General features: G+C 39.0%; 1 protein-coding gene and 1 long non-coding RNA gene across 6 annotated transcripts in view; both read left to right on the top strand.

Moving 5' to 3' along the window:
* Nucleotides 1–15,249, top strand: part of cadm2a (cell adhesion molecule 2a) — a 467,971-nt gene that overhangs the window by 82,459 nt on the left and 370,263 nt on the right. The window lies entirely within an intron of this gene.
* On the top strand, nucleotides 328–4,604 carry LOC311076648. Its single transcript, XR_014604688.1, has 4 exons — nucleotides 328–2,230; nucleotides 3,043–3,120; nucleotides 3,629–3,733; nucleotides 4,506–4,604. It is a non-coding gene; the product is annotated as an uncharacterized lncRNA (long non-coding RNA).

Genomic DNA, 15,249 nt, shown 5'->3' with positions numbered 1-15,249 from the left:
AAATGGTATCAGTTAGTTCCTTACAGCCTACAACAGCAAAAGAACCAAACACAGGTTTAAATGTTTGTTGTGATCGTACTTGTCAAAGGTTTAATAGACGTAGCTGAATCTTTGTCAGTTAGGAATAAGATTGCATGGGTGTTTGAATCGAGATCGCAATCTTTTACGATTAATCGTGCAGCTCTAACTTAAAGGTAAATAAATTTGAAAACTCTTGTATAGGCTATTGGCCAATATTTTGTCATTGTTGATTTAGTTAGTTTTTATCCTGAGGCTGTTAATATGGACTGAAATAAGGTGTTTGTCAAGTCACTGCCCAGCCAACACGTTTATGTGGGGCCCATATGGGTTACAAATGGGCGACAGGGGTACAGAGTGGGCATGGGCTCAAAATGGGCTTCTTATCTGGGGCCCATATGGGTTACAAATGGGCGACAGGGGTACAGAGTGGACATGGGCTCAAAAGGGGCTTCTTATCTGGGGCCCATATGGGTTACAAATGGGCTACAGGGGTACAGATGGACATGGGATCAAAAGGGGCTTCTTATCTGGGGCCCATATGGGTTACAAATGGGCTACAGGGGTACAGATGGACATGGGCTCAAAAGGGGCTTCTTATCTGGGGCCCACTTGGGTCAACTAAGTAGGTCCAACATGGGCAAACCCAGATGGGCTCCCTATGTGAGACCTAGTCAGTTCACTAATGGGAAATGAGTAGGCTACATACCCAGCCAGCACATGACCGACCTTCAACGTTGAAATATGGTTGAAATAATGTCAGTTTGTTGTTGAAAAAGATTAACAAAAACCATTCTAAATCCACGTTGACATTTTTACAAGATCCCCAGCCAACACATGTGGGGCCCAAACGGGCTGCAAATGGGCTGATATCCGGGGCTCACCTGGGCTACCCAACTGGGAACCCAGCTAATTTTGGTTTTGTTGGCCACGGATTCACGCGCAAACATTTACATCACGTTTCCCAGCTCAACGTGGATTCATCCGCAGACACCAGAGGACAATCTGGACAGAGCTTGCCCCAGCTAACACACCCATGTGGGGCCCAAACGGGCTGCAAATGGGCTGATATCCGGGGCCCACATGGGCTACCCAACTGGGAACACAGCTAATTTTGGCCGCGGTTTCCGTGGTGGCCCCACATGTGTTAGCCCAGATGGGTTGATGATGGGCTCTTGATGGGCTCCATATCGGGTTTTCATATAACCCCATATCGCTCCATTTAGGGCCTACAGGAATCTGCCCAGATGGGTTGATGATGGGACCCATATAGGTCTTATCTAGGGCTCTTATGGGCCACAACGGGTATATATATGGGCTACCATATTTGTCTGTTTGGGTTACCTTATTTTACAGTAAACCCCTAAATACAATCATTACATGTAATCCACTAAACTATACTAAAATATTAAAGGTATTCAATGAACAGAAACCAGTAGTTCACTTTTAAAGTTACTTTATTAAGCAAGTACAAGTATCACAAAACAAGAAAAGAAAAAAGTAAAAGATTTAAAACACTTCTAAATCAGCGTTGACATTTTTACAAGATCTGTACGTTGAAACAACATACAGCAGAAATATCTGCCTTTCAACATTATTGTGACAATTAATTAGCATTTCATAATTTTTTTGATATAACAGCTCTTCAGTATATGTTAAAATATAATTATCATTATTAACAATAATAGTTTCAAACCTTTTGCCTTATGTGATTTTGTTTGAATTTACAATTTTGTCTGCTTGCCTAACCGTTTACATTGCATTATTACATTTGTATTTATACACTGTCATGTCATTTGACTAATTAATTAAATAATAATACAGACTGCAAATAAAACTCAATACACCGCTATATTAACTGTTATTAAACTATTGTTATTGGTTGTTTCGCCGTTTTACTTTGAGCATGATTGGTTAATCTGTCTGTCTTCCAGGAAACTGTCCAATGAGAATGTGCGCGGCTCTGCGCGGCTCAGTCACCGACCGAGAGTAACGGACGTATTTTCAAATTTAAAATAGGCGCGCACTGAGCAGCAGCTGAGCTGCTGCTTGCATTGATTAGCCTACTCGGTCAGACCTGGATTATTTTATATCTGCCTGTTGAATTCTTAAATTTTGAGCGAATTTAAGTTGATATCAATGAAGAACAAAAGCTGGAATGTGAACAGAGGAAGGGTTCGTACGTGGTCTGTAAAAATACTGGCGATATCAGGTAAGAAAACATTTTTCAGTCCTTATAGCAGTCAGTTAAATTAACGTTAACGTTTATGGACATGAGAAACGTTAACAGTCATAGGCTTAATGCAACCTTATACGTTCAATAAGTTATCTCTGTGTGTGTTTTTGTACTGCTGTAGCAATATAAGCACGTATTTCAATGTAATTTAGTACCATCTGACATTGCTGTGTTTTGTTGTTGGTAACGTTGTGTGTTTAATGTCAGCTAACGTTAGTTTAAAAACGCATGAGAGGTAAAAAAGCGTTGGAATGAGTAAAGTGATAAAACAGTCATTTATTCGTTAGAAGTATGTTTACATAACCTCTTCAAACACTGATAACAGTATTGGAAATATATTTGTTTACATTTTTTTTTTTTTTTTGTGTGTGTGCTTCCCTTGCAATGATACACATTTCTGATGGGATTGCCATGCTTAAAGTTTATGTTTACATTTTTAATCATCATGTAACAACTAACAGTCTCAAAGATGACATTACTAGGGCTGGATTTATTGGATGGGATGCACGCTACAATGTTCCATTCATTCATCAACTGAAAACAGGTTGACTAATCGATTCTTGGGATTTAAGAATTGATATTGTTTCGTAAAAATGAGAATCAAATAAAATCGAGAAATCAATATTTTTTACCCAGCCCTTGACATTACTCAGTTCATGTAGTGTGAATGTTATAATGGCAAACGTTTTTGTTTTTTTTAAATTTAAGATTGTTTGAAGGAATGATATAAGAAAATACTGCTTTTTAAGGACTTTTCATTGAATAATTTCTTATTTCCCCCTCTTCAGATTCGCCAAGGACCAGCTGATTACTGGCAATTTGGTGGAGGATTATTCTTTAGCTGCTACATTGCACTATCACTTCTGGTACAGATTCATTGGCCTTTTGTGTTATTTTTTATTTTACTTGATTTAATAAATTACTTTTAATTAGTAGCCTACAATGTATGGTTAGGATTCTGAATTAAAACAGTGTAATGTTTCTCCACAAATATTATCAGAAATATACGGAGCCCCCAGGGGTCAGGCAAATTGTTGAAACAATATAAACCTGCATTGAAAGATATAATTCAAAGAGCAACAGACCACAACCCTCTCAGCTCAACACCACAATTTGTTGATTTCTTCATCTGTTTTAAAGATGAAATCATGACCTTATCATTATAGTAATCGTAACTGACACATGGGAGTAATATTAATTTTTTTACAATTCCATGTTGGGGCTCTGAAGAATTGCTTGTGTGAATACATAAAATGTGTTTTAGAATGGATAGTGTTGTATACTTTGTTTTCTACCCGACTAATTGAACTGTAAAGTGAAAATCTTGTACATGACTTATTTTGTATTGAGTTTTTCTTGCTTTTATTTATACAGGATAGACAGCAGGCAAGAAGTGAAGAGGAAGTGATGGCATCAGGAGCAGCACAACCAAAAGCTTGTGACCCCATGGAAGTTGTCCGAGTGCGTGGAAGAACAAGTGTAAGTGCAGAAGCCGATCTTAGGATGTAGTGGAGGAAGTGTATATGAAGAAGATATAAAGGAGCCAACTTGTTTAGTTTTTAAAATTGAACTAAGAGCCAGTGCAAATGTTGTAAAACAGGAGAAATATGTTCTGTAACATAACATTAGAGCGAGTAGACTTTGTAAAGTTGCTACTACTTACATGTCAAGTGATAAGCAATATTTGAGTTGGATGAATGATGGGCAAATATTTGGTTTTCTAACTTGTCCTGGGAACCCTCAGTACTGCACACCCACTTCAGATCTTGCAGTTTCTATAAATGAGCTAATGTGATGAATCCGGTATATTAGATGAGGGAAACGCACAAAGTCTGCATCTGAAAACTTAGGCAGCTGACTCATTGCCTCGCTGCCCTATCAGGCAACGACTTAGCAGGCAGCGTTTACACACTAAGGTGCCTCACAAAACCGATTTAGTTTAGTTTTTATTTATTTGAGCAGTAACCATTCTGATTTCAGACAGACTTATGAGGCAGCATAACGGTTTAATGATCTTCAACACTAATTATTTTTTAGAAATTACTTCAAAGTGGTAAAAGTTGGTCAAAATGTACATTTTGTGCTTCCAATATGCAGTGCAGGGGGTGTTCCAGGACAGGTTTGCAAACCCCTTATCTAGATACACTTGATGTGGGGCACCAAAAGGCTAACCTGACACATCTGATTGAACTGTGAAAAGGAATTAAAAAAGTGGCATAATGGTTGACTGATTTATTTTCTCTTTTCAAAGGGCCGTTGGGAGAGCGACAACAGAGGAGTGAGAAGCTGCACGGTTATTGTTTTGTTTGTGAAATGGTTAATTTTTCAGATATGCATATATAACGTGTGCATATATATATATATATATATATATATATATATATACTTTTTTCTTTTCTTGTTTTGTGATACTTGTACTTGCTTAATAAAGTAACTTTAAAAGTGAACTACTGGTTTCTGTTCATTGAATACCTTTAACATTTTAGTATAGTTTAGTGGATTACATGTAATGATTGTATTTAGGGGTTTACTGTAAAATAAGGTAACCCAAACAGACAAATATGGTAGCCCATATATATACCCGTTGTGGCCCATAAGAGCCCTAGATAAGACCTATCTGGGTCCCATCATCAACCCATCTGGGCAGATTCCTGTAGGCCCTAAATGGGTGCTACCTAGGTTACCCATATGGGCCAGAAATGGAGCCCATCAAGAGCCCATCATCAACCCATCTGGGCAGACTCCTGTAGGCCCTAAATGGGTGCTACCTAGGTTACCCATATGGGCCCGATATGGAGCCCATCAAGAGCCCATCATCAACCCATGTGTGCAGACTCCTGTAGGCCCTAAATGGGTGCTACCTAGGTTACCCATATGGGCCCGATATGGAGCCCATCAAGAGCCCATCATCAACCCATGTGTGCAGACTCCTGTAGGCCCTAAATGGGTGCTACCTAGGTTACCCATATGGGCCCGATATGGAGCCCATCAAGAGCCCATCATCAACCCATGTGTGCAGACTCCTGTAGGCCCTAAATGGGTGCTACCTAGGTTACCCATATGGGCCCGATATGGAGCCCATCAAGAGCCCATCATCAACCCATCTGGGCTAACACATGTAGGGCCACCACGGAAACCGCGGCCAAAATTAGCTGGGTTCCCAGTTGGGTAGCCCAGGTGGGCCCCGGATATCAGCCCATTTGCAGCCCGTTTGGGCCCCACATGGGTGTGTTGGCTGGGTGTTCACTCAAATATGATTAAACTAAATACTCATTGTACATGCTCTGTTCTGAACAATAGCCATATATCCCACAATTCACCACGGCTGTGTTTCTTCTCACTGAAAATCTTCAGAGCTTCACACTGGTGTCTAGATAGTTATCTCCCCCATGGATTTGGAAATATCTGTAACCTTGAACAACAATCATGCTGTAGAGAGTTTTAAAAGGCTCTTTTCTTTGATGAGTCTGTTTTCAGTGGATACACCGATTTCATGCAATTTGCTGATACATAATTCCGACAGACACTTTAGCCTGTAAAAGAACACAGTGTTTGTCGTGCACCCTACTAGAATTTTCTGACCCGCTAATGGGCCTTTGTGTGTGCTTTTGCACCGTTTCCTCTCTCGCTTGGCAGAATAGCTGTCGTCTTTTCATTTAAGCTGTTGAAACGAGCAAACAAACAAAACAGGTTTCTATTTACACAAATATTAAGGGAATAGTTCACACAAAATGAATAATCATCCTCCAGAATGACTAAAAGCACAAAGTACTGTGTTTTCCAAGTTTTTTGAAGTCATGGTCTGTGAGGAGCAGACCAAAGAGAAGCAGTGACTTCTCTACTTGAAGTTGTTCCCCACACCTTCAAAATACAAAAATATTAGTAGTATGAACCAATTTTATATTCATTACGTATATTGTGCTTTTGTGTCTTTTTTGAAAGTTTGAAAGCTTCAAGTTGTTCATTCATTGTAGTACAATACATTATTCAAAATGTATTCTTTTGTGTGCATGCAAAAAAAGTCATATGGGTTTAGAACGACATGATGACAGTCGTTTTATTTTTGTATAAATCATTTCTAAATTAAATTCTATTAAAATCTCATGCTGGAGATTTGTCAAAATAGCAGTTTGAATGAACTGCAATACATTGAGCCAATATTTCGACTTGTGAAGTGTCTTTTGTGTAGCTGTGGGAGTATATTATTGAGTTTTAATGCGTTTTTTCCTGCTCAATATTAATAAAAGAATTATGATGTGAAGGAGGGAAAAAACCCGGATAATTTGTTGCAGTAGGCTATTTTTCAGCCTGCAGTGACTTCATAAACTCAGCGTTTGCTTCCAATCAAAGAAAGATAAAAGCACATGCCTTTTCGGAGAACCAAACACACATTTTAAACTCATCCCCACAAGGGTACTGTTTTGGCTTTCTACACCTCCATCTCACTTGTGTAATTCCTGCTTCCTGTTGTATTGTGCGGCAGACATCGCAAGGGTCATATGAGGAAAAAGAGAGAAAGAAAACCACAAGAAGGGCGAGAAAGACGAACTCCGCAGTGCACTGAGTTTCTCTTCCTCTATTTTCTGCTCCGTTGCGCCTGTGTGACCTGTGGCCCATGTCTGGGCAGAAGAAGTGTTCATATAGCCCAGGCTTCTTTCTCTCAGGGGTTGTATAGGGTCAAACCACCTGCCGTCAGTGGGCCGAACGCCCTGCTGATGCAGCCGCTCGCTCTGCTGTGTTTTTGCAGGTCATCTCGCCACTGGATAACTGGGTGGTATGACCAAAAACGTATATTGTGGTATGAGTGATTTGATATCATGGTAACAGTATCCACCTTATTTCACAACATGGAAGTAAGGTATTTTCTGTGAATGAGCAAAATTTCTGATTCATTAGCCTCTATAGGTAAATAACAAGATGCATGTCTGGTCAACATAGCGCAGTAAAGGAAAAACTGTTTGCACTACAAGCCAGTGTGTTTTTGATTGTGATATTAGTTAAAAATGGTCCTGTCTGATCTTACAATAAAACATAAGGGGCCCTATTTTAACGATCTAAGCGCATGGTCTAAAGCGCACGGCGCACGTTCACTTAGGGCGTGTCCGAATCCCCTTTTGCTAGTTTAACGACGGGAAAAATGGTCGGCGCGAGGCGCATGGTCTAAAAGTGTTGTCCCTATTCTCATGAGTAATGGGTGTGTTTTGGGATTTATGTGTGTTAAACCAATCAGAGTCTCATCTCCCACTCCCTTTAAATGCCAGTTGCGCTCGCGCCATGGCAGATTCGCTATTTACATGACGGAATTTGATAGTGTAAAGACCGAAGCCGTCTCCAGAGCGCAAACAGAACTGCTCATGCGTGAAGCAGACCATCTACGGGACAAGCCGGATTCCACCATATCTTTATGTACACAATAATAATCTTTTACATTATAATCCTTTTATTTTAAATATTTGGCATGTTTGTGTGCTGCTGTGCATCCCTGTTTGTTAAATAAGCAGAGTGTACGCGCGTTGTGGACCCGCCTATAGGCGCACATTACTAACGCGCTCTTTAAATAACAAAAAAATATTGCGCCATTGACTTTAGACCAGGTTTCAGTTGGTCAATGGCACAGTCTATTTCTGTTGCCTCAAAATAGCAACGCGCCAACAATGCGCCTGAACAAACCTCGTTTTCAGACCAGCACGCCCATGGGTGCACAAATGGGCGCAAATGCATCGGACAGAAATGTGTCGGACTGAAACTAGCAAAAAACACTTGCGCTGGGTGTAAGATAGGGCCCAAGGTTTGATTTTTGTGTAAAATTCAGCCTCAAAAAGTTGTAACATAATATATATGATTTTTGCATGGCATGATATGTTCATGTTTGTGAATAAAACTGCATGTTGATGTAAAATTATTTTTATCGAACTGCAGAAAAGGTAGTCGACAGAATCATAAACGAACAAAAGCATGTTACGAGGGATGAGCTATGGCTCTCTAAGGATGTACTGTTGGCATAAAATAGCTTTTATTTGATGCACCGATAGTTAGGGGTGACAGAATGAACTGTTCATTTGAGGAAATTTGTCTGAAAACACCAATTGCAGACTCTCGGATATTGATAAAAGGGTGACCAGGGCTATTGATGGATGATCTCTTACACTGTGCAATGCAGACCTTGTTGTATGCTGATGATATGGCTAATTATGTCAGATACAATTGGAGGACTACAGAAGGAAATTGAAAAGTTGGAAATATTCTGTAACCTTTACATTATGAGAGTGAATGTAAAGCTGAAGTCCGCAGTTTTTCCTCTTTGTCGCCATCTCTGTTCGAAATCTGCAATTGCAGTTATTTGCGGAATTATCAACTTTACGTGCGTTGTGCCTCGGCATGGCACAGCGTGGATGAATCCAATGTTTTTAGAAGAATGTGGCTGTCAGTCACCGTGCCGGTGTGGATACTATCATTCGCAATCACAGATTCTACTTTTTGGAAGTATGACCAACATAAGAATTTTCACCGGAAAATGTCGTCTGAACAAGTATCCTGATACTGGCTGGATTTATAGGCCTAAGCCACGCCCGTTTCGGCGGGACGTGACGCAGTGGGCGCGAAGCACCCTCATTGGGTCTGACGTTACGCTAGGCCTTGCTCGATAGGCTGCTGCAGTTGCCGCAGAACAGCCAATAGGCACACAAGCCGTCTTGCCTATGTCTGTATGCTGCCGCAACGCTTTTTACAATAATACAAAATTAAGGATAATTTTTTGGCTTCAATATCTCGCGGAAAAGGGATTTTCCCCTAGCATAAGATACTTATGCAGTACGAGAGACCTCTCGTAAGAGAACCCGACAACACTTAGCAAGCCAAGGTACGAAGGCAATGCTTTCTTTACTAAGGTTTCGTCGTTAGCATAAAAGTAGAAGGGCTTTGAGCCAGTGGAGTGTATTGAAAATGTTAAATTATCTTTCTGTAAAAAACTCCTGTGTATCAGTACAGGTGTGAGCAATGTAGGGCGATCTGGGTAGATTTGCAATGTCTACTAACTACTGTATATGAAAAGATGTATCATGTATTGGATGAAATTAGTGTCCATGTCTAATCCTCGCTGTCCCGGAAAATGTTATAATATGCTTTTTCAATTACATTGAAGTAGGTAGAAAAACATGGGTTTCCTGCATTAGAGTTCTGTTGTATGTCTATGGTTTCTCTAGTGCCTGGGAGGCTCAAAGTGCAGGTGATATAAGAACATTCACATCTATTCTGAATCAACGATTGAGAGAAAAAGCACATGATGCATGGTACACATCAGTTCTAGAGAGATTGATAAGGGCAGTCAGCATGTCATTCCCACAGCCGCTGTATTAGAAACACCCTCACAGCAACACTAACTATTATTTAATTTTTTTGTATTTTGATGCAAAGGTAATATAATACAAAGGATAGAGTTATAAATGTACATTTAAAAAAATTAAAAAAAATAATATATATATATAAAACTTTACAAGATTTACGATGCTGATGACCGCTAAAACGTGTCGTCACAGTCTGTGTAAAAGGTCCATTTGTTGAGTTAATTATTAAAAGCATCGCTCTTAATGCTCAAAAAGAATAAGTAAATTATAATATAACTGAATGAATCAGTGACAGTCTCAATACGCCCCATGACGTCCAAGTTTCAGCCCAAAAACACAGGAAGCGCGACACAGTGATTACTCAGACACTTGATGCATGTGGCATTTGGGCTGGAAATGAATGAAAAGTCTCACAAAGAAAGACAGAAGGATGGAAAGAAAACTAAAGGGAATTTATTCTGCCACATTCATTAACTAACCAGTGGCTTTCACACTTTTTAAGGTGTGAAAATTGACAACCTTTAAAAAATCCTTTTTATCCATCTCTCTGGTAGTTCAAGACAATTCGACAGGTTTTTTTTCTTAAATTTATCTGAAATACAGCATCATTACTATGTATATATATATATATATATATATTATTATTATTATTATTATTATTATTATTTGTATTAAAAATAAAAGAAAGTTGTAATGTACTATAATTAATTACTTCCATAAATGTGTTTTCTTGTAAAAACTTTTCAGAAGTGAAGTTGGGAAACCACTGATCATTCACATTTCAGTAAAATTCAAGGTTTAGATTTGACAGATTAAGTGAGAATTACGGCATGAAATCAGCTGAGCTCATAAGTTAAATCATATCATGTATGTTGACATCATGAAAGCAGAATGCCACGATTGGTTTGTTTAAATTCTTAAACTTACTTGCTTTGCCAGAGATATTATGATAAAATAATGGCATATTAGAGCTTACCACTCTTTTACACTTTCATTTCTGCCTATATTTTAGCAGAACTTGAGCTATTATCATCCCTGCGCTTCCATTTAATCATTCCGGCAATGTGATTGAAGAGCTGAAGTACCTCTGGAAGGCCGTGTTCCCCTATTTCATTTTAACTCCATTCTTCCTAAACCAGGCTTTTTGGTAGAAATTGAACTTATAGATATGGTAGCCTTGGACAACCATCAGACTCGAGGTTAATCCACTACTGGTCCCATTTGAAAAAAATCATTCAGCAAGTTTTGGAGTGTCACACAGACTTCATAAGTCGCCTTCACCTCAGGTCTAATAGTTTCACAGCTTCTGCTCCGTGTAAGATACCCGGTTTTCCCTTACTGGTGTCAGTGTCCAGACATTTTGTATTGTCCCATGCGGCTTGTCAACCCATAACAGGATGCAGTGTAAAGGCTCTTCTGACCGTGTCTCACTTGGCTGACCGTCTGCCGGCTAGTTTTGCTTTCAAAGCTCCAGATCCCCATAGAGACATTTCAGGCTGTCAGGTTACAGCGCATGGTCTCTCTGCTGCACATGTATGTCCTTCCTCTGTGTACACACACATCCAATACCGGTGTGTCAAATCCAAACACCATGACAGTGAGCTTGACAGTTGGAGCTTGTTCTTGTCATATCCTGGAATTGTGAGAAATTACGTGTTTTACAGAGGAATAGGACTGGTTTTAGATGTATTTTTTGGTGGGATGCTGACCAGACTATGTGAGTTCTGTAATCACTCCACTTGCCATAACAAAATGTGTACTTTTACTGCACCATCATCAAGCTTTTTTTCCTTTTAAGTTGTATAACATGGCACTCGCAACACCAGGCTCATGGGTGCAATTCAGAATATAAATTTATCCTGAATTCACTTCACGAATCGGTGGATCAGTGTGAGTAATGATACTTTTGACTCTGGTGTTATATAGGTCCTACATATTTATTTTTAACAAGTGATATTACTATTTCAATCATGACAACTCTTGAAATTGTTTTAGCATGTTAATGAATATGGAAAGTTAATGTATTTGATTTTGTTGGACTAAATCTGCTCCGCTGCTGCTTCTGCTTCTGTTGATTATTGATTCTGCTGCTGCAGAGCAAGTAAGGACTTGCTAATGCTAACAGATAAACAGACACACTGCTGTGAGAAGGGCTGGACAATATGGCCAAAATTTATATCTCAATATATTTCTTAATTTCGGTCGATACGATATAATTCCGATATCGATATGAACAATATAAAAGCCTCAGGAAAAACTGCCAAGAACGCCCACAATGAATGTCCTGTACCTACAAACTTCTGAAAAATGTATTTGCCAAGTCTCTGAAACCTCCTCCTATAAAACTATACAATATTTTAGAAATAAAAATGGTACAAATAAATTATTGTTAACATTTTATTTGTATTTAGCCTTCATACAAACAAGAAATGTGAAATCACCGTCAAATAATAATAATAAGACTCAACTTATTAATATTAATATCTTTAACTTTAAACTATAGGCTAACATGGGTTGATTATATTATTCTTATAGATTGAAAAAAGTGCTTCAGCCAGGATAAAGAATATGAAGTTATGAAGAGATGCTGCAGAAAAAAAAAAAGAAAAAAAAAGGGAGCAATAACAAAAAACATGTTGCTGAGGGACATTTTGAGTGCTGATGACACCCTGAATTCATTCTGATTGATTAAAGGTGGGGTATGTGATTCTCTTTTTTGGCCATTTTTTCAAAATCACTTGAAATCCTATTCCTAACCCACTTACAGCCACTGAGTTAGAAGCACTGAAATGAAAATTAAGCAATTTAATCATCTGTGGAACGGGCAGGACTCGAAAAACTCCAGCCAATCATTTCCAAGACCACCATTGGACAGTAAGTTCGTCAATCAAACGGTCGTACCATACCCCCCTCCCCCCATCCCCCTCGTGTGCGTGACCGCGAGAGACAGAGAGAGAGTAATGGGTGGAGTCAGGGCCAGCGTTGGAGGAAAGAAGGTAGGACCATTTGAGTTGTGTATTTTTTTTTTATCTGCCGGCCATTTTGCAAATCCCATACCCTACCTTTAATCTGAATAGCCGCGTTTCCATTGTCGGGCCAGTGCGAGCCAGGGCTTTAAATGGGCCGTGCCGGGCTAATAGCCTCAACAAATGGAAGATTTATCAGAAAACTAATCAGAAAGAAATCACTGGAAACAGCGTGATCACAAAACAAACATGATAAAAGCGACCGCTTGCTGGCATTTTTGTTGTTTACTTGAATATTTAAAACCCAAGCATCGATGTTTTACCACAGGTTTACAATAAAAAGTGATACATTGATCACAATGAATTCATTTATGTCAAAATTGCACATTAGTCACACAGAAATAAATTAGGCTACCGTTAGGTCTATTTCACAAAAGAAAGAGGACACACTTACTTATTCAGTTGAGGCTGTTTCTGTTTATTTGGAAGTTACAGGACATATTTAGGCTACATCACATTTAGAAAGAATGATCATTTCTACAAATATGCCACCAAAAATACAACCTGAGGAGCTTTAGCACTCTCTCGACTCCCAGTAGGCTACAGATATTTTCAGTCAGAGAAACAGAGGAAGCTCCCGAAAAGAAAGTTGCTTTATTTTATGATAGTCCGGTATTGTCAGGATTCCATCACCATCTCCTTCCACTCATTCCCTCACTCCGCCCACTCAGTCATTCACACGCTCATTGTCACCTGATTACTAATCACCGTCACCTGGACCTCATCATCAGTTCACCCATATATACCTGCTACAAACATTCAGTCATTGTCTGATCTCGTCTATACATGACACAGACTGTCTGCCATACTTACCTGTATACCTACCTTCGATCCCGATCTTCTCAGCCAGTCACCATTCCGTCTTCTAAGGAACTCCTTCATCATCATCTGCTAGAGAAAGAGAGAGAGAGACTTGGTTACACTTCAGTTAAGCTATCATCTGAAATTGAACTTACTGTTTACTCACCTGTTTCGCTGTACCGATCCATTCTGCAAATTAAAGCATTTAACTTACCATTCTGTCTGCTTCGTCTATGCCAAACCTGACAGGTATAAAGAGACGAGACGTAGGCTTCTGACAGATAAAATAAAAACATGATTGTGATAGCCATTATGATTTGTCTGATTTCTTCAAGCGTTCATATTTACCATGTTTATGGTAATGGTTAGCGTGCATAGTCTTTTGCATCGGGTATAAATATTTCTACCTTATACGGTGATCGGAATCCACATCGGATCACAAACAGAAGGCAATCAAACAAGAAAGTGAGTTTTGAGGTAAATTATTTTAAAAGTCTTTAATGCTGATGTTAGCTGACAGAATCATCCGGCGCTGCCGTGCCGTCTCCTGGCTCAGGTAAACTCAGCCTCTGTTCGTAACCACTCCTCTAGCCCGAGCTGGCCCGCTTTGGACCAAGGTATATAATGTATTGATATGTAATATATATTGCATGATTTTGGGGAAAGAAAATGTAATTTAGATTTAGATTAGGGTTCATTTCTAACTACTGTATTAAGTACAGCTTTTGCCTCAAAAACCTCCTAAGTGCTTATTACTAGTTAGTAAGGTAGATGTTAAATTTAGGAATTGGGTAGGATTAAGGGATGCAAATTATGGTCATGGAGAATAAGGCATTAATATATGCTTTATAAGTACTAATAAACATCCAATATCTTAGTAATATGCATGCAAATAAGCAACTAGTTAGTAGTGAGAATTGGACCCTAAACTAAAGTGTTGCCAAATTGGGATTGGAATTTAAATTTTATTTGGCTAAAAAAAAAAGTGATATGTATCAATATTAATGTAATAATAATAATAATAATAATAATAATAATGTTACAAAATAAAAATATCAAACAAAAAATAAATATTGCTATTGTAATAGATTATTACTATTGTATTGTTCAGTGTAAAATAAATTAATATGATTAATAATAATAGTCATTTTTATTTACAGTGTAACTGTACTACTAACTGTATTACAGTGTCTTTTTCAAACGTTAAACCATCAAAATTTTATTTTGGAGTAAAACCGAAGCCTTCAAATTCATCCTGCCTTTAAATACATCTTCCATCCTATTCCCTTCCCATTCTCTTTTCCATCTACCCAGCAGCCTCCATTTGAAAAACTCTCAAGGATGGTGTCGCAATTTGCCGTGGGCGAACGAAAGGTGTAAATGAGGTAACGAACAGTGGTGAGGTGAGGCAGATGTACCCACATGCCTGTCAGGACATCCAAAATATCTTCTCACAGAATGGAAGAGCAAGCGCTTTCTCCGACCCCAAATGTAAACAGTTCCTGCGTTTCGACTTCCACCACATAACACTTTTTGTGTTTTTACATGGTTTCAATTGTACCTGCGGCTGCACCCTTTAAATAGCTCCCATTCATCAGCGCCCCTCTGTGCTGGTGTAATGTCAGAAGCTTGTTGTGAAACGACTTTACACGCTGCAACAGCAAATGGAAAGCCAGAGGGCAGAGCTGCTATATTTAACCAGAGAGCTGTGAATGAGCCACGATGTTTACTGAGGTCTGTTGCGTTAACTTGTTTCTTGCATTTGCAGGCGGGGTTCTAATTGGGGTGCGGTGTGCTGTGCATTTGATGCCGTTTATGTCTAATC

Source organism: Abramis brama (genome assembly GCF_963993115.1).
Source record: "Abramis brama genome assembly, chromosome: 25".
Taxonomy (NCBI): domain Eukaryota; kingdom Metazoa; phylum Chordata; class Actinopteri; order Cypriniformes; family Leuciscidae; genus Abramis; species Abramis brama.
The sequence above is the reverse complement of the archived record's forward strand: the minus strand, read 5'-3'. Positions and strand labels throughout refer to the sequence as shown.